The sequence below is a fragment of the Pocillopora damicornis genome, chromosome 2, assembly GCF_964200805.1.
Source record: "Pocillopora damicornis chromosome 2, jaPocDami1.2, whole genome shotgun sequence".
Classification (NCBI taxonomy): domain Eukaryota; kingdom Metazoa; phylum Cnidaria; class Anthozoa; order Scleractinia; family Pocilloporidae; genus Pocillopora; species Pocillopora damicornis.
In genome coordinates this window covers 28,808,976-28,831,990 of record NC_142671.1, presented here as the reverse complement: position 1 = coordinate 28,831,990, position 23,015 = coordinate 28,808,976, and the positions used below count along the sequence as shown (strand labels likewise).

The following is a 23,015-nucleotide window of genomic DNA, read 5'->3' as shown; positions in this document are numbered from 1 at the left end:
CAAAGACATCGGTCTTTGAAGCTCGCCGACTTTCATAACCAGTCTCCTCTACTAACTATGATGGATCGGAGTGAGTTTGATAATGACCACCTGTATGATAGTCGAATTAGCGATGTTTCACATTTGGAGCCAAAATTGTACTAATTGTAATAATTGCGTTCTCAGATGTAATGCGTAGCTAATTTAATTAAATGCTGATACGCTGAAGGTAGCCTAGTCTTAAAATAGTGAAAAAACTTTCAGAGAAGGGTAATCTTTCTAGTAGCAGGACTAAGGGTGGATCCGGATAACAAAAAGCGATAGACATAACAGGAGAATGCACATTAAGCTGACGCGTAAGATCAGATATTGTTTTTTCTCAGTGCGTGCGCATGCGGTATTCTACAAATCATGCGATTTGATTGGTACCGAGAGTGGACAGTATTCTCCCGTCCGGCCCGCTTACAGCGGGCGGTATCCAATCCACGTATCTAGTGCGCTAAGCAGCTTTTATAAGCAAATGTTTCCTTGACGACGTGTAGCCGATAAATGATTTATTAATTCTCTCTCTTCTCTCTCTCTCTCTCTCTCTCTCTCTCTCTCTCTCTCTCTCTCTCTCTCTCTCTCTCTCTCTCTCTCTCTCTCTCTCTCTCTCTCTCTCTCTCTCTCTCTCTCTCTCTCTCTCTCTCTCTCTCTAAGGAAAAGTAGGGCAAATTAGTAACATTCCCCTCTTTCGGTCATGGCTTCCCCAATATAAAGTGGTAACATCTGAAACTTACGTGGATGAAGCATCCTATTGGACACCCATCCCTGCAAACCCCAGAAATTTACGATCAAAACTGAACATTTTCAGCCAATTATTAGTGGCAAAAGCGTTGCAAAAGAGCCCTAAGTGGTGGTAAGCTCTTTGTTAACCCTTCAGCCCAATTTATCAGTTATCTCATGGTAGCTATTGGGTTACCACTACGACGCCATATGATTCTCTCGACCACCACCTGCACTTTAACTTTTAGATGCTGCAGCTAAGAAAAATCTGATGTGGTTCGGTATGACTCTTCACGTCGAGTAATAAAATCACGATTCGCAAAATCCCTGATTTTACAACCCGACTTCCAAATTACAATTGTGCCTCCTTGATTAACGTAATCTTCACAAAACATTTTTAAAAAATGAAAGTAGATATCAAGAAATTTAACAAAGGGAAAAAAAGTTAATTGATATTTTTCTCATTTTTTGGTGTTAATTTGAAGTTAACAAAGGTCTCAAAAAGGTCAACGTTACAAAAGTTCCTGGTTTACCATATATTCCAGCAAGGGTTTTTTTACACAATTTCTCGAGAGATTACAATCATTGATACCATCAAATTAAACATTAGCCTGACAGCAATGACTGAATTAAATTCCAGGTTTGTTCTTTAAAACTAAAAGGAGTTAGACCTGTGAAAAGCTATTTTTACGCTCTCCGCTTTTGCGCCACCGCACAAATTACAGGGGTATAGTGTTCCATAAATTCCCTTTGAGACTCACAATATAAGAAAGTCTTCTTCGAAAGACAATATCAAACATTGTTTTACGCAAATGGTTTCTTGCCTGGTATTATTTTTGTTGCTTACCTTTTAGATATTAGAAGTGGCTTTGAAAAGCGTAGCGAAGCGAAAAAGTTGACTCGGAACACGAAACTACGCTCTTTTGCAGTAATACTCTGCACCACTAAAACACATTTATCCCTTGGGGTCTTTTTTTCGGGGTTGACAAGAATTCAATTATCCTTTTCGACAGTAAGCTATTCAATGATTTTATAAATGAGTGTTTAAATTACAGAGGCGACCAACCTATGTTCAATCGACGAGTGAGGGAAAGGATAGGTCAGTCGCGCGCTGGCATCGCCGGTCTTTCAAGTCAACAAAGCTACGATAATCCATTTTTCAGTGCTTCATGAAAACAACCACTCCTATATATTGTATGTGTACTTTTTTTATTTTTTAAGACAAAACCTGTCGCTTGTAATAACGATGATAAAAGAATATATATAGAAGCCTACGTGAAACGCGGGAACGGGAAACGAAAGCTGGGATTGAAACCAATCTGCCGTCGTTGGCCAGTGATAAAACCCGAATAACAACCGAATACTGCGAATAGTCGCGAATAGTGCCGACTAGTGAAAATAAATGAATTAATAATGAGATGAAAATTGAACTAGCCGTTTCTAACAGAGAGTGAAATGCTGTGAGCCTAGAACAACGAAAGCCCCATATGAGCTGATAAGGCAACCGTACCGGCGCACGACGCTTTCCAGCTGATGAATTCATACTTGCGCGTAGATCATAAAACTTGGATCATGCAGTATCAACATATTTAAAAAAAGTTCAAGGTGTGATTGCTACGAAGACTTCGATAAGCTTCTCCTGTCAAAAACACCAAAATTCATTTGGGGCACAGGCATCCCAAGCTCTCGATCTGTGGTATTAAGTTGCAATAAACAACACAATGAAATTAGAAGATCCTCGCAGCTAAGAACACTACTGAAACTAGTAGTTGTAAGTAGGACCTGAAAAAAATTTCAGGCCCGTACGGGATTTGAACCCATGACCTCTGCGATACCGGTGCAGCGCTCTACCAATTGAGCTAACAAGCCAACTGGGAGCTGGTCAATGAATTGGGTACAAATAAACATCCGAGTGAATGAAGATTTTAGATATATGAAAATTCACATATTTGCACTGCGGTGGAAAGATGAAATTAGAAGATCCTGAATTTTCATATATCTAAAATCTTCATTCACTCGGATGTTTATTTGTACCCAATTCATTGACCAGCTCCCAGTTGGCTTGTTAGCTCAATTGGTAGAGCGCTGCACCGGTATCGCAGAGGTCATGGGTTCAAATCCCGTACAGGCCTGAAATTTTTTTCAGGTCCTACTTACAACTATTAGTTTCAGTAGTGTTCTTAGCTGCGAGGATCTTCTAATTTCATCTTTCCACCGCAGTGCAAATATGTGAATTTTCATATATCTAAAATCTTCATTCACTCGGATGTTTATTTGTACCCAATTCATTGACCAGCTCCCAGTTGGCTTGTTAGCTCAATTGGTAGAGCGCTGCACCGGTATCGCAGAGGTCATGGGTTCAAATCCCGTACGGGCCTGAAATTTTTTTCAGGTCCTACCTAGTTTCAGTAGTGTTCTTAGCTGCGAGGATCTTCTAATTTCATCTTTCCACCGCAGTGCAAATATGTGAATTTTCATATATCTAAAATCTTCATTCACTCGGATGTTTATTTGTACCCAATTCATTGACCAGCTCCCAGTTGGCTTGTTAGCTCAATTGGTAGAGCGCTGCACCGGTATCGCAGAGGTCATGGGTTCAAATCCCGTACGGGCCTGAAATTTTTTTCAGGTCCTACTTACAACTACTAGTTTCAGTAGTGTTCTTAGCTGCGAGGATCTTCTAATTTCATCTTTCCACCGCAGTGCAAATATGTGAATTTTCATATATCTAAAATCTTCAAACAACACAATGTTAAGAAACACATAACGAACATTTACTTTAGTAGGAGAACCAAAATTAAGCTAACTCTGCAAAACACGACTCCATTTTTCTTCAAACTCCGTCAGATATCTTATTATCTTGGGCTGAATTAATTCGGCCTGTAGACGAGCTTCGATTCCAACTCCGTCAGATATCAAAATACACAACAACTTATCGAGGACAGTAACTTTTGTTCATAAAGATACCAATTTACATACTACTAGTACATAAAAATTACCGTCGAATGTGTTTTCAAATTCTTCCCCGGAGGATAAAGAATACTTGATAAATATAAGACACTTTACATTGGAATGTGTTGCAGAGATTCTGACACTGCTGTTGAACTACATCTGTCAGTATGTGCCTCAGCCATTTACTTGGACTAATTTCAATTCACCAGAAAATTTATCGATGTCATACTTATCATCTTGGCCCGAATTAATTCGGCCCGTAGACGGTCTTCGATTTGAACAGTAACTTGCAAATTAACTCGTAAAGGAACATTGCTTTTTCCGAAAACTTTCACTCACATTTCGTGACCTTCATTTATAGTTCGAGAAATTTAATCCCCTTGATGACAGCCGTGATAAATAATAAATTGCACAGGAATCCCAATGAAGGTCAACAATGCAAAACATAAGACTTGATTGATATGTTCTTGAACGCCTTGAACTCGGACACCTATAAAATGTCACGCTATTGTCACACAAGCTACTAGAGAAGAAAGCCATGCAAAACGCACAGTATATGTATAACAAAGCTCATTCGCAGTAGGTTAGGCACGAGTGTGCACTCTATAGAGTGTCTTGTTTTGTACAATAAACGGCCTAATCAGGTCACTAGAAGACTGTAGTTGGTAACGCGACATGACATATAGGGGCGCTTGACAAATAGGGGAACTTGATTTAGTCGCTTACCGAAAACTTGACAATCAATGTATATATCAATATTCGCTACTATTCGTTACTATTCGCGACTATTCGCAGTATTCGGTGATTATTCGGGTTTTATCACCAGCCGCCGTCGTTAGCTACGCAAGGCTACCTTACTGTATTGATTTCCTTATCGAACACGGTGCTAACTGCAAGAGATTTTTCGGAATTCTGGATTTAACGATGGGGTGCCTAATTATATTATGTCATGACGTTAATGACGATGTTACAATTTTCACATAGTTAAGCCTGGTCTTTCCGTGCGGAAATTAAAAGCCCCAAGCTAATTTTAATACTCGAAAACAACACCATTTCCACTCACAAAACAAACATTTGAATTTACCTACACTTACTTTCTTTGCCATTCAAAAACTACACAAAGGTAAATCTTTGTGGATTAATCGACTATTTAAGTGATTAATACTTTCCGTAAGAGCACCGACTGTTTTTGAAGAAAACATCGTCATGATAGTTATGTTTCAAAAATTGCTTGGGAGCCTTTAGATTACTTTTACTTAACGCAGATAAAAATGTTTCTGTGAAGCCTCTTTCTTTAGTTTGCATAACCTCTTTTTTCTATACTATCTACTCGCTTAGAAATTTTTCAAATTGTGGCAAGCATTTCGTTCGGTGTTTGAAAATAAATTGAAATGTTATTCACCAGCCTAGGTCGGTCCGTAGTATATGTATTATATCAATTAACGATTATATTCAGTAAAACAGATATTCTTAAGCTTGTGACAGGTTTTCCAACCGAGTAAACAAGATGAATTACCGAGGCACGTGGTGGTTATTACGCCCGAAGCCAAATGAACCGCCCATAGCATGGAGGGCAACAATTACACAAATCCAAACCGCAGTACTTGTAATATGACCGCGTGCTGAAAAAGTGAAAATACTTCGTAAGGCTTTCGACGCATGTCTTTTCACGCACTGTGTTTTAATCAACACCGTTAATTTGCTATAAAGTTTAGCCTCAGGTGAGCAATTTTGAAAAGATTTTCATATCATAACTGAGCTCTGATGATGACTGCTCCTAGGGGCTAAAAAACTACAGAAAGTCTTGTTTTACTTGTGCTTACCTGGTTGCCTGATCTTTGCCTTCCCTACCCAACCCCGATACAAAGTTGAGTTTGATTATGATGCTAGCGCTTTTAGTCCTCGTTTGGCGGGTGGTGAGGTTTGTTTGCTCGGGCGATTATTCGAGGAATGAATGTTCAATTTTAGAAATAACTGGATATGAACTCAATATGATTACTTATAGTGCGAATACAGATTAAGTAAAGAGCAGTGCTTTTAGCACCTATGCGCTAAGTTGATATACCACGAAATCTCATCCGTTCCCACGGTTTTTTTATCATCCTAATGAGCGTCAATCAAACTATCCCATACCCTGTGCTCCTAAGCTAAAACAATTAGCCTTTTCCGAGCAAAAAAATATGTGTCACCTCTATACCGCAACTTTTAAAAAGCGTGTATGAATCGCTTTCTATTGTTGGGAATCAAACTTCCGCAGTACTCGTTCTGTACAATAAGGAAGTGGGATGGGGTATTTAACATAGAACGCTTAGTTAAATAGCCACTGGTGAAAATTTTGATGTTATTTCATCTTGTAAAATCAAGAACCATAACAGTTGTAGAGCGTCATGCCATTGGAGAGCATGAATCTTCACCCGGTACGTTCGGCCCATCGTGTGGTAAGTACCGATTCACTCATCATGCCTATTGTCTCTGAGAGGGAAAAAGAATTGGCGAGGACGTACATATTTTTTCGAACCTTTACTAGTGAATCGATTAATTTTCGCAGAGAAATACCTCTGTGTTCTTTCTTTTGGAAGCAAGCGACCTCAACATGTCGAGTGGAGATGAAACATTTTTAAAACACAAGTTGAAATTCGTAATAAGATTTATTTGTTGTTTTTATTGCAAGAACGCCCTAATGGATTTTCTTTGAGAACTACGATTCGCACTCTAGCAGAGGTAAATCTTGCGAGGCTAAGTTGTCCTTTTTCATTCGCAGGTAAGACTTAGTCCCAAACTGCTGGGCGTTATTGATGCCATTAATGCACCGACTCGTATCAGAATATACGGAAAATATACAGTGTTTTGTGAGATAAAGTTAAATTATGTTAGAACAATCAAATGGTAGCAAAAGCATGTAGACAGATGATCCATTTTACGTGTGCGTTTTTATAGCGAGTTAAAGAGGCACTCCTGTTTTAAGAACGCACTCTTCTGTGACCGGTTTATTACAGTAACTGTTATTCTTTTGAACATAATCTCTGGATATCACCCCTAAAACATCGAATCTGTTCTTTATCAGGTAGTAAATTTCTTTATCTGGTATTTGACCGAAAAAGAAGCATTGCTGTGGCACGGAAGAGACAGTAAGGTGGTTCTGATTGATGAAAACCTGCGGCCCTTCTTCCCTGAAGATCAGGAAAATAATGTAAAAAATTATAGACTTTTCATGTGAGTATGATTGTGATGTTTACTAATTAAAGGAGGGTTGGTTTGAAACTATCTTTACGTTTTAGCTCAATGTCCTCTAATCCTTTTGTTCGCTTCTTTTCCAGGCACCGCATAAGCAAAGAGCTTACGTTAGTGAGTGGACTCAACTCAACTCAGTTAGGTCACAATTTTAGTTGGGAAAAATATTATAAATATAATTAGAAATCAACATAATAAAAAATGTTACGAAATGAGTCTTTGTCAGTACTGCTACCAAACCATCCATGATTTCAAGTTTATCTCTTTTTCAAGTTATAGATTTTGCAGTTTCCTCAGGGTGTCCTTTGGGATTCGATAAAAAAAAAACATATTCCTTCAATAATATCACACCATTTGGTAAGCCATGCGAATAATTTACCATGTATTGCTGTGAAGAAATCCAAACTGAACGTGATAAGGACTTGAAATACAACTACTTCTTTATTAGCAACTCAGGAGAGAAGGAATAACTTCTTTGGTGCGTAACTTACGTGCCACCAAGATTATTAAAGATTACGCGTGCCACGTTTACGGCGGGCGAAACGCCGCACATCTTACATTACATCAAAATTTTAACCGTTTTCTTAAATTGTGAGGAAAATGAATTTTGGAAAGGGAAGTAATGGAGGACATTGTCGTGGCGGCTCGATGAACGCAAGTTAAGCTACTAACGCCGCCGGATAAATAAGACGCTTCGATTAGATTACACGCTTGATTTACCGGTGTGCAAACTTGTTCCACAAACTTATCGATAAAACGAAGGAAAAGCCTCCTTTTAGTAGAATTAAACAGGCCCTCTTGAGAAGTGTTCTTACATGAGCGTAGATTACTTCAAAAAAGTCCGATAAGCGCGCTCCAGAATTCGCAAGAAACAATGCTCGGCAAATCTGGAAATCAAGATTTTCAGAAAGCAAATGGACCGCCCGAATACATCGAAAGGTTTTGCGACTGCAACAGAAGTAAATTGTAACAGCGTTCTTTGCAAGATTCGAGTTGGAAACCAGATGGCCTTTAATCGAATGTCGCGGTAAAGCTATTATTCAGTATCGGGTAAACTTTACTCGTGGTAAACTTTACTCAGCGTTTACGTTACTCCGGGTAAACTTAACGCGTGGTAAACTTTACTCGTGGTTAAATTTACTTCTGGTAAACTTTACTTTGGGTAAACTTTACTTGTGGTAAACTTTACTCTGCGTTTACTTTACTCCGAGTAAACTTTATTTCGGGTAAACTAAACCAAGATGAATAACAACATGCTTTACTCGGAGGGAGGATTTGGCTCAATGTAGCGTTGGAGTTCTTCGAAAAGCTTGAAAATTGGAGATTCGATGAATGAAACAAATGTTTACGTATAACAACTCGTCATTTGGAACTCTGAAATACAAGTAACATGTAATTTGTCAAGTATTGCATTATAGAAATCCTCGCTGAACGTGATAAGGACGTAAAACACAACTACTTCCCTACTAAATACCGAATTGTTCGGCTCTGGAAAGAAGGAATGATCTAAACACAGATGACAGTTTTCTTTAGTGCGTGACTGACGTAGCACCAAGAAGTTTACAGATTATACGTGTCACGTTTTTGGCGAGCGAAACGCTGCACATCTTACATTAATACTCGAAATGTCGGCTGTTTTCATTTTGTAAAGAAAAATTAATTTTGGAAAGGGAACTAATGGAGCACATTGTCATGGCGGCTCGATGAACGATCGCGAACTTGTAAGTTATGTCGCCAACGAGGTCGCTAACGTACGCTAGGATTGCTGCAGAATTAGATTACACGTCTGATTTGCTGATGTGCAAACTTATCACCTAGAACCTTTCAATAAAACACCTTCATGTCAAAAATGTTTGATACAACGCTAAAACAAACGTGACTTTCGTGACATGAATCTCAACCAAATCCAAAAGCGCGCCATCCTATTCGAAAGCTGATCGGTTTTGCACGTTATTTCACCTATCAATCGCGAAATTCGATTCTAGGAAGCTACAATTGAAAGAATGTAATTATTCTGCGCCGTTACAACCCACATAAGTGCTCTGTTTGGCGAATTGCTAGTGTTAAAGTTTACCCCAGTCGGGTAAAGTTTACCCGGCGCGAAACTGATGGAAACAAAGCGCTGTGATTGGTCCATTCGGGTAAACTTTACCCTCATCTGGTACACGTTTTTAGTGCATATTGTTTTTGGTAAGGGCACAATGTTTCCGACACGTGTTCATAATAATTTGCTTCTAAGGTGTGTGTGTTAATCCATTCAAAATGTACATGTATGTACCCTGTCAAGAGAGGTTTTCTTGACTCTACACGTGTGTGGCTCCCAACAGTTTCCACAGCTGTTCGTGGGTGATGTATATGGAATCAGGGAACTGATTGAAAAGATTGGTGTTGAGGTAGACACCATTTTAAAAGTTACAGGAAAAGCTTTTGACCCCTCTTTTTATTGTCTATATCTACAGGTGAGCTGTCACAATACCTCTCTACGAAATCGTTGGAAATTAGGGAAATTTAGTTTCATCAACTGGGTTGATAACGTAAATAAGCCACCATAAAGAATTTTAAAGCTGACGTTTCGAGCGTTATTACCCTTCGTCAGAGCCAATGATGAAGGGCTAACGCTCGATCGAAACATCAGGTTTGGTATTTTTAGAGAGTGGAAATTTTTAGGCTTTGTAAATGAATAGTTACAGTAACAAGTGCGTAAAACTTGTAGAATTTCAATAAGTGTTATATCTGTGACAACCTCTTGTTTTGAGATGAATTAATTTAATAAACATGTCGAAAAATTATCTTTCTTGGTATATGGATCGGAGTGAGTTTGATAATGAATCACCAGAATGATGGTCGAGTTATAGCGAAGCTGCAAGTTTGGTGCCAAAATTTTACTTATTGATTGTATTCTCAGATGTATTGCGTCGCTAAGTTAAAATAAAATGGTGAAACAACTTTCAGAGAAGGGTAATCATTCAAGTAGCAAGGCTAATGGCGGATCCAAATGACAAATTTGTGGTTGCAAATTTTGAGTTATCAAATGGGTTGACACGCGGCTTAAAAACCGTTGGTAACTTTAAAATCCTTCACCAACAGCAACTCAGAAAGCAAGGTACTTGTTCACATTTACAATAGATTTAACTTACAATTCGAAATCACCAAAACAGTTTGCTCGTTTTCAAACGCCAAGTGATGTTTTGAGTTCTGCGATCTACTAAAAATATACTTTTAGCAAGTCCGTTGAATTTGGACATTTCTATCGTAAGTTGCACAACAGAAACCGAGGGATTTTCATGGCATGAATAAATGCAGCATTAAATCTCTTGTGTCTGAATAGTGTCTCACTTGACTTCAGTTTTTCGGTGGAAGAAGGACAAGATTTGCGCACGCCGGTGCGGACTCTCACAACTTCAAAACATACATTTAAAAATGATGACATTGACTTTCTTTGTCACTTAATTTAACAGAGGTAAATCTACGTGGATTAATCGCCGATGGAACTGAATAATACTCTCCTTAACATCACTGATTGTTTTTAAAGAAAACATCGTCATGATAGTCATGTTGCAAAGATTGCTTGGAAGCCCTCTATATTAGCTTTATCTTTACGCAAATAAAACTGTTTGGGTGAAGCTTCTCTCTTTAATTTGCATCACCTCTTTTTTTCTATACTATCTACTCGCCAATACTTTTTTTTCAGTTTATAGCCGGGAGGGTCTCTCGGTAAGTAAAGTTCTTAATCATACAGGCTCTTTTAGCAAGCATTTGTTTAACTCTTCAAAACAAATGGTTTTCACCAGCCTAGGTCGGTCCGTATTATTTACATTACATAAATAACAATTATGTCTTGTAAACTGAACGAACTACCGAGTCACTTAATGATTAATGCACCCGAACCCGACACCAAATGAATTTCCCATTACAAGATTTTCATGTCATAACTGAGCTCTGATAACAACTGCTCCTGGGGGCTACAAATTGCTGAAAACCTAAGATTTAGAAGCAAAAAGTCTAGTATAACTCGTACTTACCTGGTTGCCTGGTCTTTGCCTTCCCTACCTCACCCTTGATACAAAGTTGAGCTTGATTTTGAGGCCAGTTTCTAGTCCTAGCATGGCGAGTCTTGGGGTTTTTGAGGAGGGGGGGGGGGGGTGAAGAATTAGACGGTGTTTTGTTGCACGCTTTTATTTTTTTCTCGACCGATTGTACGTTTTCAATTGCAAGTAGTGGAATTCTGTGTGAAACTGTTTCGGGCCCTCGACTCACTCGTGTGGACGTTACCGTAATGAATAAAGATTATGTTAGTCGGTACTTACAGTCTTTCGAGAGAATAAACGCTGCTGAAAACTCCTGGGGGTAAGTCCTGTAACTGATTATGGGATAAGTCCCTGTCAACAAGAAATAATAAAAAACAGATAGTTAGATGTCCGCTGTAAGATGAAGTTTAAAACTTTAAATGACTCCTACCGGGAGAAAGGCTTGTTTTATTGCGTTTTAAGGCCCCCCCCTCCCCCCCTGGAATAAGCTCTCCCCCAACTCCTCCCTCACTTTCTTAGATACAAAGAAAACCTGTTTCCTTGGCACTTTATCTGTAATTTTTTAAGTTTCAACTACAGCTGAATCAGTACAGGTTAATAATTTCTTAATAAGCGCCCTCTTTCCAATAAGCGCCTCTCCTTTCAGCCAAAATTACAGAATGGCGCTCCGGTGCTTATTCGAGGAAATACACTAAATGAGATTGCTTGATTAGGTTTAACGGAATGTTTTTGTATTTTATGAAAAATCAAGTGGGACTCGCGATGCAAATGGTCAAGATAAAATTATGTGATAGAAATATTACATTTGGAAATAATCCAAGACGTCTCTGAATTTGTGGATCAACGCAGATTTTGATGTCATCGTGCAGGATGTGGACCAGCCGGCTTTCGCTTATCCCCTTTCCCCCTCCCCCCTTTAAAACGTCAAGCAATGATTTGAGGTCCACGATCTGCTATAAATACACTTTCGTTGAGTCTTTTCAAGTCCGTTAAATTTTGGACATTTCTATTATAAATTTCATAACAGAAACCGAGGAAGTTCAATGACATAAGTAAACGCAGCATTAAATCCCCTTAAGTGTCTCATGTTACTTCAGTTTTTCGGTGGAAGAAAGACAAGATTTGCACACGCCATTGCGGTAAACAAACGAACTCTCACAACTTTAGAGGATACATTTGAATTTACTTAGACTTACTTTCTTTGTCACTTAAATCTGAACAGAGGTAAATCTACGTGGACTAATCGCCGATGGAAGTGACCATTACTTTCCTTATGGTCACTGATTGTTTTTGAAGAAAATATCGTCATGATAGTCATGTTTCAAAGATTGCTTGGAAGCCCTTTAAATTTAACCTTTATCTCTTGACGCAAATAAAAACTGTCTCGCTGAATCCTCTCCCTTTGATTTGTATCACCTCTTCTTTCTATATTGTTTACTACTAGTTTTTCAGTTAATAGCCGGAAGGAACTTACTGTAATTGCAACCCTAAATTATGCGGGTGTTTAAAAATATATTCCCATATTCGAAGAAACCTGTTTATTGCCACATTAGTTTCTAAATAAGTGCCCCCTCGATTGAGGGCCCTCCTTCCAATAAGCGCCCCTCCGTTCATCCCAAATTTTGAAGAAGCGCCCTGGCGATTATTCGAGGAAATGCGTTAAATAAAATCGGTTACTTAGGTTTGGCGGAAGGGATTTTTATTGAGAATCAGGAGGAACTCGCAATGCATCAAGTCAAGATAAAATTCTTTGATAGAAGTATTACATTTCCAAGTAATTCAAGACTTCTCTGAATTTGTTAATTAACGCAGATTTCTATGTCATCGTTCAGGATGTGGACCAGCCGGCTTTCGTTTATCTCTCTTCCCCCTCCCACTTCACCCACGACTGCACAAATAATTATTTCGACAATCCAAAGCTCACAAAAGATTAAATTATGAATTTTTAGATAAACTGAAGCTTTTCAGACATTGTGTTATTGACCTGTGTTCATTCTCTGGTACGTGGGTTATTTTGTTTATCTATAGTTAAATATATACCCAATGTGCAAAACTGATTCTGATTGGTCCTAGCGAGTTCAGTATATCACCATAACGCGACAAAAAATTCTGTTTCTCTGCCGTTTTGCTTTGGAAAATTTCTAATCTTAATCTGAATTTCGACTTTTTGCATGTTATTTAAAAATAAAAACAGCGTTATCAGCAATGAAAAGTCTCAAAAAAAGTAAGGGGAAAAAGTTTTCTCGCCCACACTGAAGAATAAAGAAACCAACTTTTGGTTGGTATGAAGGCGAGAGCGACCCGGCATCAGTTCAACAAAAAAAATTGTGAAATTTTTATCATTAAAATACGATGGGACACAAATATACATATCATAGACTACCAAGTATAAAAGGAAACTCTTTTAATTTTCAAACTGCCCTTATTTCATCGAAAAAAGCCTTGCCAAAAACAAGATAGTGTCAGTAATTAACGCCCAGAGAATGCTCTAACAAAATGTGGAACGTCGACGAGTCAGCAACACATTACATTGGTAAAAACCAACGAGACAAAAACAGATGATTCCAGAGTTCTGAGGCTAGTGGTTGTAAAACTAAAACCAAGCTCGAATGTATAATTTCAGTTTCCTTAGCGCGAAAAAGTGTCTTAGAAACGGGAAATAATATGAGATGATGTTAAAAAAAGCTGTCCGCTTGTGAACATGATGAGAGAAATATGATGGGGAGAATGTTTTCCCGTTATCTTTCTACATTTGAAATACGTGATTTGTTTTTACATAAATCCTCTCACGGAATTAAAAATAGGAGTTGTTTGTTCCAATGTCCCCTCATCCCAGAATTCAGTCCAAATTCTGGAATGTTGTCGTTTGAGGCCAGGATGCTGATGCTCCACGGTGTATAATTCGTTCAACTCGAAATGGATTTTGCCGCAGTGGCAAGTGAAAACGTCAAATTAACAGAAATCTATATCATGGAGGCAAAAAAGGCTAGAGATGATTAACAAAATAGAAGCTAAAAGGGCGAGCAGCGCCATCAGAGAAGTAAACGTAAACACACCACGTTGGTCGGTATAGGACTTGGATGATGTTGGGGACGAAGTGATTCCATCGCCAACAGTGTCGGCTTTTTAACGAAAACTGAAAACTTGAGTAGTTTATGTCACTTCTTTGAACAGAAGTGTAGTGGATGTCCTGGGAAAAGCTTAAAGATATCGCCTTGGTGTCAATTCATCATGAACACAATTTCTGCAGTTCCTGAGGAGACATTATGTTCGATTAACATGTGCTTCAGGTATAAAACTCTTTGAAATTTTCGCACAATATTTTTATTAGGCAGCAAACCCATTGAGCTTTAAACGAGAAAATGATAAGTCATTCTTTTAAATTTAACGTGCAGGTGAATTTGAAGTATCGAAGAGAATGAAATCGTGCCAATCGATGCCTTTTGGACTTGTCATCTTAGCTGGGAATGGCAATGAACTTTACTGAAAGCTATTTGCAAAAACTGTGGCTTGTTCACTATAAATGTAGAGAGTTGGCTTGTTCACTATAAATGTAGAGAGTTTGATTGAGGAGCAGTGTGTAAAATGGTTCCAGAGTCATGAATGTTTTTGAGGTATTACAAAGGCCCAAGTATTGAGATAATAAATGTGCCAAATTGCTGTGGTGATGGAATTGAGTGGTTGTCATTTCGTCATGTACACAAGGATAAATTCTGATTCAAACTCAAAGTTTCTTTTAAATTCAGTGTAGAATTGACACTCTTGTGAAAATCTACAAAATGCTGACCAAGAATGTCACTGAAAAACTGATCCTAGTGAGGGAGTCAAAAATATTTCTCATTCGACATATTGTGCAGGTAGGCAACAAAATTCTGTTTTGTCAAAAATAAGAGAAGTTTTGACATGTTGAACTTTCCTTGAAATGCTTTTGTTACCAGGGTGACATCAAAAGTCAAAATCCAATTTTAGTTCATAATTGCCACCTATAATCTTATGTACTATGTGTAGATATAGTCATGAACCAAACCAATTGGATGTATTTTGTGCTTAATTACTTGAGGTGGCAGAAGATACTTAAAAAATGTTTGATTCTTTGTTGTTATTGTTAATAATTAACAAAGAATAAACAGATGTGGCTAACCCCACTCATTGGTTGGTATGTAGAGTGGTCCACTTCTTGCTAAATTTGAGCAGTTTATGAATGGTTCTAATGATGATTACTGATGATGACTATTTTACCAATGAGTCATTCTCTTTTGATGGATTCCAACCAGAGGGTCCCCTTAATATTGAGCCTATCATGTTTTGATGGCTCACAGTTAAACCCCATCAAGGCCTTCATTAACTGGTTTGCAAAATTCTAAGTCAAATAAGAACTTCCTGTACATGTGAAATGCCAAAATGATTTTTACAGTTGACATTAGCTCTAACCCTTTAACTCCTAAGATCTCATTAGTAATTCTTCTTACTGTCTGCCATATAGTTCTTCTGATGTTAGTTTTGAGAATTTGGTATTGGATCAACTAATAATCCCCTAATTAATATTTTCCTTTATTCTCATCACTTGTCTGTTTAATATTGTATTGATATTGTAAGGAGAAATTCTGTCTTGGTCACACATGATGGTTAAAGGGTTAACTATAATTATGAAACTGTTCTCTCTGTTTGATTATTCAACATTCATGGCATTACTAAACAAGTGTGGAATACAAATTAATAGCAGGCACCTCTTGATATGTACATACTTGTATTGTCAAGGTCTGAACTCCAATTGGTTTGAACAAATTAGTTAAATATTGACTGTGGGTCTTTTAAGTTGTGCATCAGTAATTTAAGCTGTTAAAACCATCTATATTTATTAGTATCTTTAAAATCCATCAACTGGGTTAAAAAGTGACAGGGAGGTGTTACTTGTAATTTTTGGTGGTTTCAATTGTGACCAACAGGTTTTGCCATGTAACGATTTGTTAAATGGTTTTCTGATTTTTAAATATAGGTTGGTTCAACTCTCCTAAAAAATGACCATATGATATTATCACTATGACTGGTGGCAGCACACATGTGGCATTGTACTGGGTACACTTCATGGCTGGATTATGGCTGTAATTTATGATAAAGGTATCTAAAGGTTTGTAATAGACACACCTATTCTATGTCACACTGTGCATATTTAGAAAGACAACATTTATTTGTTAATCCTTAACCTTGCAACTAGGAGCAAGGTGAGCCAGGCTTATGTATTCTATCATCTACTCAAGTCTCTGAGTGGCTTTTAAGAACACTTGAGTGGGAGGAATTAGAAGAAGGAGTACTGCACTCAATGAGTAGTGTGGTTCCTCCTCCCTAAGTTTCTTCTATAAGTATGTTTGGCTTCTGAGGCCAAACTGTTTTAGGTGTTAATGTACATGTATCTTTTTCATGGGGGCTGCATGACTGTTAAATGTTTTGAAATGCATTAAATGTGGCTGGTGATTGCTCTTATACACAAACATTTAATTATTTAATACCAATACCTTAATTGTGACTATTATTGATGTCACTTTCTTTAAGTAGAAAGAGAAGCGTAGAATGCTTTGGATCATACCATGATGACTTGTGTATTTTTTCAGTTCCATTAATTTGTTGACTAAAGCAAGCAAGCTGGCTTGGGAGAAAATGTTACCATTCAAGGGTAAACAATATACTGCATAAAATTGTGTTAAAAGAGGTGGGCAGTCTGGATCAGTGTTAAGGAGCTGAGCAATAAAGCTGCTACACAAAATACCTATATCAGTCTCTTAGTCAGCTGGCAGTTCATATGCTTTCTCCCATGTGAGCAAGACAGATCACTGTCTTTTTAAATAAGAGAGAGTACACCTTTTTTCTACTCATTGTTCTTAACATCATCAAAATGACAGTAACCTATCTTTTAAAACCATTCAATTTGACTTGTGGACTGGTGTTGTTGAGAGCTACTTGTTCCATTTTGTTGAATTGTGTGTATAGCTGAGTACTTAGGATGTGTCTTGCCTCTAAGCCAGCCAAACATCACTACTTATTGTTACATTTTGCAGTTTTTTGCTGAATTTTTCTTTACAATTATGGGAGAAATTCAATTCAAAATGCCAACCACTGTTTTTCTGTCCTGTAACTTTAAAAGAAATCTAATCATACGTGATTCAGGGGACATTTTGGATATTATGTAATAATATTACTAAAAGGCAGAAAGCCTAAATTTTGTTTTGTGAAAACGACTGTATTCCATTCATTTTTTTTTTCTGACAATGAATGTTCTCTACAAAATGGGGTGTAGTTTACAGTTTGTGATTTGTTGATAAGCAATCCACATTAGTGATATTCAACTTTCGTGCATACTAGCTAAATGGCTTCTTTGTAATTCAGCTTGAAATAAGAAGGTGGCAAATGTAATTTAGTGTTGAAATATGAAACACAGTGGCTGTCTTAAGTCATTGGAAATGATGGTGGAGGCATATATTTTGTATCTTTAATTTGATACCAGTCTAAAAAATATTGGGGTATAAGACATTTTCTCCTCAAGCAAATTGAAATACAAACTTACTCAAATTTTGCACCAATCTGTGAGCTGTTGTTGTTTTTTTATTTTATTTGAATAACAAATAATTTTCCTTTTTTTTTGATGAAAGGTTAGAAAAATTTGGAACCTATTAGTTTGAGAATTAGTGCAGTTGTTTTAATTTTCCATTATCATTTTGTAGGCTGTATGATTGTATATGTGTTCTACAGGAAGTTACAATCAAACCAATATATGTTTCTCTTGATCATCCAATAGGGTTTTTTTAAATTAATAATATGATGATACTGATGTTATTAACAGTGCATGGTGATATTGTCCAACAGATAGCTACTAAGCTCCATGAGTGATTTATACTTAAAAATATAAAATACTCTATATCCAAGGTATTAGTCTGTTCACCTTCTATTTAGCTTCAGTCTCAATTCAACAACTTGCATCTACTTTTGTTGCCTCAGAAGCTACTGGTGTATTTATGCATACCTTTACCTTTCCAAACACAATTAAGGATTTGAATTAAGAAACAGAATTATAAAATTTTCCCTTATGTATCTGGTGTTATTTAACTATCCTTTATAAATTATTGTGGCTTTTTGCCTCTAGAAACTGAAGCATCCTCATGGACATCAATGTGTACTCTATAAGAGTTTAATTTATGTACAGCTGAAACTGTTATGATGAAACCAGCTTGACTGGGTGGCATTACCTATTTCCTTAGTATTCTGTATGAATAGCTATGGAAAATGACTGATTAATAAAGAGTTAATCAATGACATTGGCCAGCAACAGTCTTGGTAGCTATGATTCCTTTTGTCATTCATAGCTGTTACTAAACTTTCATTTTTAAGATCAACTTTGTGATGGAATTGTTTGTACTGGTCTCAAGAGTTGTTTTAAAACTTGGGCTTTTCTCAAGGTGCTAGGGTGTGGCAGTCAAATCAATTGAAAATATTCTTAATCTTATCAATAAAAATCATTAATCATGCTTCTTTTTCCTTTTGTTAACTCATTTACTCCCTGAGTGATTGATATGTGACTTCTCCATACAATTTCAAATTGTTCACAGAAGCTCACAAGAAATAAAAATGTGACAAATGAGATTTCCAACAGGAATACTTATATATCACCAAAATTAATAAATAGAAATTGTGGTGAGGAGGTAATTTAACAGTGCACATCATTAGTTGTTCATATATGGGTTAACTAGGGGTTTAGTTGTGTTGAGACATAGACAGGAAAGAAAGTACAGAGCGGATGCGTGTGGCCATTGGATGGTTTAAGAGTGAGTTAATCATAGTTGTGTGGTCCCATTACAAATTGATAAACCTATACATCAATGGGAAATCCTATTACTAATTGTTAAATCCATATATCTCAAATACGTTTGGAGTGTTCACTGATCTACCTTGAATCTTTAGACCACATAGAAAGCTGCGGGGATTCTATGCCTCATGAAGATAAGATCTGCCTTCCATCTTGTCAATCGAAGGTGGTAGTATACCGCATGTACAAAGAGGAGATCGCAATTGGTAGTGGAGAGGCAGAGGCGATTTCTTGGTCATCCTCTATCACAATGTGGAAGGCAATTTTCAAGAATGTGATCATTCCTAAGGTATGAATTTATACGCATGAGGGGCGTTGCCATTGACATCGCTGGAAACGATGTGTACTTAATTGACGTGTAGCAGGAATCTAAGTTCACAAAATGTGGCGTGTATATCCTTTTAAAACATGGCCTGCAGACGACAAAAGACGCACAAAAGACAGAAACTCTAATCCTAAAGCAGAACGTCCATTTACAACAGCATTTCAGTGGATTTTGTCCTAGTCCAGGTTACATAAATACCACTAAGTGAAAGTCTAAATACGACTTATCACAGGCCGGTTAGTTTAAACCTTGACTTGCGTTTCCAGCAAAATTATCCGCACCTTTACAAACTTTAGTGCTATGAAATATTGTGCCAGTAGCTACATGAAGTCTGAGACTGCCCATTTTTATCTATTCCAGTGCTGAAAGAGAACAGTTCTATCAGAACAGGGTAAAAGCAGAGCAGCGGCCAAGGAAATATCTGTCTGTAATTGTTGATGGAATGGACCAGGTCAAGGCAAACATTCCACATTTTACAAGTATCTCTAAGGTGAGTAAATGACTTCAACCACCTGAGTATACATCTAAAATACTGGAACAAAAAAGAAATACCGCCTTTTCTTAACAAAAACGAAAAGTATGACAAACAATTTGAAACTAGATTTATAGCTTACGTCTTCTGCCCTCTCAAGCACACATACTTAATTGCTTTCTTCTTTTCTTCTACAGACAGAGCCATCTCATTTCCTCAAAACACATCACCGGCGCAATTTGCCATGGCCAGAAGAGGGTCATGTGTTTCATTGACCTGCTCCAATGGAAACATGATTCGAATCTAACTCTTAATGTTCTTCTTAATATATTCACCAACTTGATCAAGGTACAGCTGATTTTGGGTTTGTTCTCTGTGTTTTGTTTCTTATTTTGTTCAATTTGTTTTTTAACAGAATTTAATGAACGGCAGTAACATATTTTGATCCTTTTTTTTCACTTTTGTTTCTCGTAGAACGGTGGCTGCCTGCCCGAATGTTTGCTTTTGCAATTGGACAATTGTTACAGGGAAAACAAGAACAGATATATTATGGCTTTTTCCGCGTATTTGATAGAGATGGGAATATTTAAGGAGGTAAATAACGTTTTGCATTTTCTACAAGGTGCGACAGTGTATCTCTTGGTGTAACTTTTGTATTTTGCTGTTTCTCATAAAGAGACCCCTTTTGTGTATCTAAAAGAAATTGTTATTCTTTTAACAGATCTACATTTCTTTCCTTATGGTCGGGCACACCCATGAAGACGTTGATCAGGTAACAAGTGATGATGATATTGAGAATAAATCTTAGTGTTATTATTATCATTACCATTACTGATATAAGATAACTTTGGTTTTCTCTTGAAGGTGTTCAGCAGAATTGCTGTAAAACTGAAAAGAAGAAACGCGTCAACGCAACCTGACCTACAAAATGTAATCAAGGAGGCGTACAATCCTATGCCAGAATGTCAAGAACTCAAGGTGTTATTCGACATCTCTTGATGGATCGGGGAGCACGTCCTCCCCATGAAAAACCATGTTTACCCGCCTTCAGGTTTTTCATGGGAGAGGACAAAAAGGCTCAAATGCAATATAAAAATTGGGCCACTGATGCCACCTGGCTGCCACGCGGAGAACCGTTCACAATTCTCAGGTCAATCCCTAAGGGTATACCCTCTCTGGTGCGACCAATTCTTGGACGCAAAGAGGGTATGCAGCTTAATGATCTTTTGGGAAAGATTGAAACAGGTTCGAACAGAATGACGGACGCCCAACTGAAGTGGTGGAGGGACTTTGTGAAGGAAGAGGAGTCGGTTCGGACATTGTGGGACGGCATGTCTGTTGAGTAACACGAAGCCCTTAAAGCAAACACTGGCCGCTGAACACGCTCAGGCAGCACAGTCAAAGAAAAAATCAAACAGTATGAGTGCTCCCGGACCAACTCGACAAGACGACGAGTCACAAAGACTGTTAAAAAAGGAAACAACGTCTCCACCTGTAAGTAGCTAGTACTTTTCATCTTAAAATCTTAAAAAATTGAAAGCAAGGCCATAACCGCCTAAATTAAGTGATTCAAACGTTTTCTACTTTTCTCTTCGACACACAAATAGACGTGCAGAGTAAAAACACTGATGTGTTATTTCTTTTATTTCCCCTTCGACAGATAGTAGTGGGTCAAAAGAGAAAAGAGAAGTCTACAACAGCCAACAAAGGAGCAGCAAAAAAAAAAGAAGTGTTCTTGGTGTAAATTACCGGGCAACAGTGTCTGGAAGTTTCAAAACTATTTGCATTCGTAGTTATGGTATCAATAAAAGCGGATTAAATTTGATTACAACAGATTTTGTTAAACAATTAATATGATCTTATATGGCCTCTTTGGAACAATTGCGGCAACAGCTTAAATACGCGCGGGGTTTTTCAAAATGTTTTTTGCAAAACTGAGGGAAAGAGAAATCCTCCCCGTAAGGGTGATACTTGTAGAATTTTCTGGGTGCAGATAGTCACGGTGGGTTGGATGGTGGTGTTATGTACGTGACAAAATGTTGATCGTATGATCGATGCCTGCTTAACCAAGGCGCACACATTGGTTGCCTCTCTCCCACTCACTCTCTTCGAAACTACTTGCAGGGGAAAAATGGTTGGGCATATTCATCATTAAACCGACTGGTCGAGTATAACACACGAGAAACTTGCACCATTAATGACGAAACTATTCACTTATTTCAAGAATTTGGAACAGTTGTCATTTATTTAATGTGTTTATCCAGAGGTCTAGTGTTTGTGTAGTGGGGAGTGTAAAGCCCTCGTAAACAATATTTCTCAAATATATTGAGTTAATAAACATCATTAATCACAGGGCTTGAGCTCATGGAACTAAAGGCCAGAACTGTATTTCCTGAAAAACAGAACGTTCTCTGGTATTACTGAAATCAATTTTATTTCGTTAAAACAAGAGTAAATAAATCAAGGAAGAGGTGAGAACATGAGGTAAATCAAGCCCACAATTACCTCGTGCATTTGGGCCTTCCCTCACATTGATTAAGTGTGTGCACCATGAGTAACATAATGACCATAGTGGACGTATCGGCATAATCTCCTGAACTTTGCAAAAGATCGCGGGCAAAGGAGGCACTGATATGAACGTTCCATTTTAGAAATAACTGGATATGAACTCAAAATGATTACTTACAGTGCGAATACAGATTACGTATTGAGAAATGCTTTTAGCACCTATGGGTTAATTTGGTATACCACGAAATCTCATCCGTTCCCACGGTTTTTTTATCATCCTAATGAGCGTCAATTAAACTATCCCATATCCTGTGCTCCTAAGCTAAAACAATTAGCCTTTTCCGAGCAAAAACAAAGAGTCACCTCTATACCGCAACTTTTAAAAAGCGTGTATGAATCGCTTTCTATTGTTGGGAATCAAACTTCCGCAGTACTCGGCGTTCTGTGCATTAAGGAAGTGGGATGGGTTATTTAATATACAACGCTAAGTCAAATAGCCGCTGATGAAAATTGTGATGTTATTTCATCTTGTAAAATCAAGAATCATAACAGTGGTAGAGCGTCATACCTTTGGAGAGTATGAATCTTTGCCCGGTGCGTTCGGCTCATCGTGTGGTAAGTACCGATTCACTTATCATGCCTATTGTCTCTGAGAGGGAAAAAGAATTGGCGAGCGCGTACATATTTTTTCGAACCTTTACTAGTGAATCGATTAATTTTCGCAGAGAAATACCTCTGTGTTCTTTCTTTTGGAAGCAAGCGACCTTGAGTGGAGATGAAACATTTTTAAAACACAAGTTGAAATTCGTAATAAGATTTATTTGTTGTTGTTATTGCAAGAACGCTCTAATGGATTTTCTTTGAGAAACACGATTCGCACTCTAGCAGAGGTAAATCTTG

At 37.7% G+C, this 23,015-nt stretch overlaps 1 pseudogene across 1 annotated transcript; it reads left to right on the top strand.

Moving 5' to 3' along the window:
• The first annotated feature begins 13,860 nt into the window (after nucleotides 1–13,860).
• LOC149050691 (uncharacterized) lies at nucleotides 13,861–21,960 on the top strand (annotated as a pseudogene). Its single transcript, XR_016184333.1, has 9 exons — nucleotides 13,861–14,245; nucleotides 15,952–16,073; nucleotides 18,906–19,099; nucleotides 19,496–19,625; nucleotides 19,805–19,955; nucleotides 20,082–20,201; nucleotides 20,329–20,379; nucleotides 20,472–21,101; nucleotides 21,268–21,960. The product of XR_016184333.1 is annotated as an uncharacterized LOC149050691 (transcript).
• Nucleotides 21,961–23,015: the final 1,055 nt, after the last annotated feature.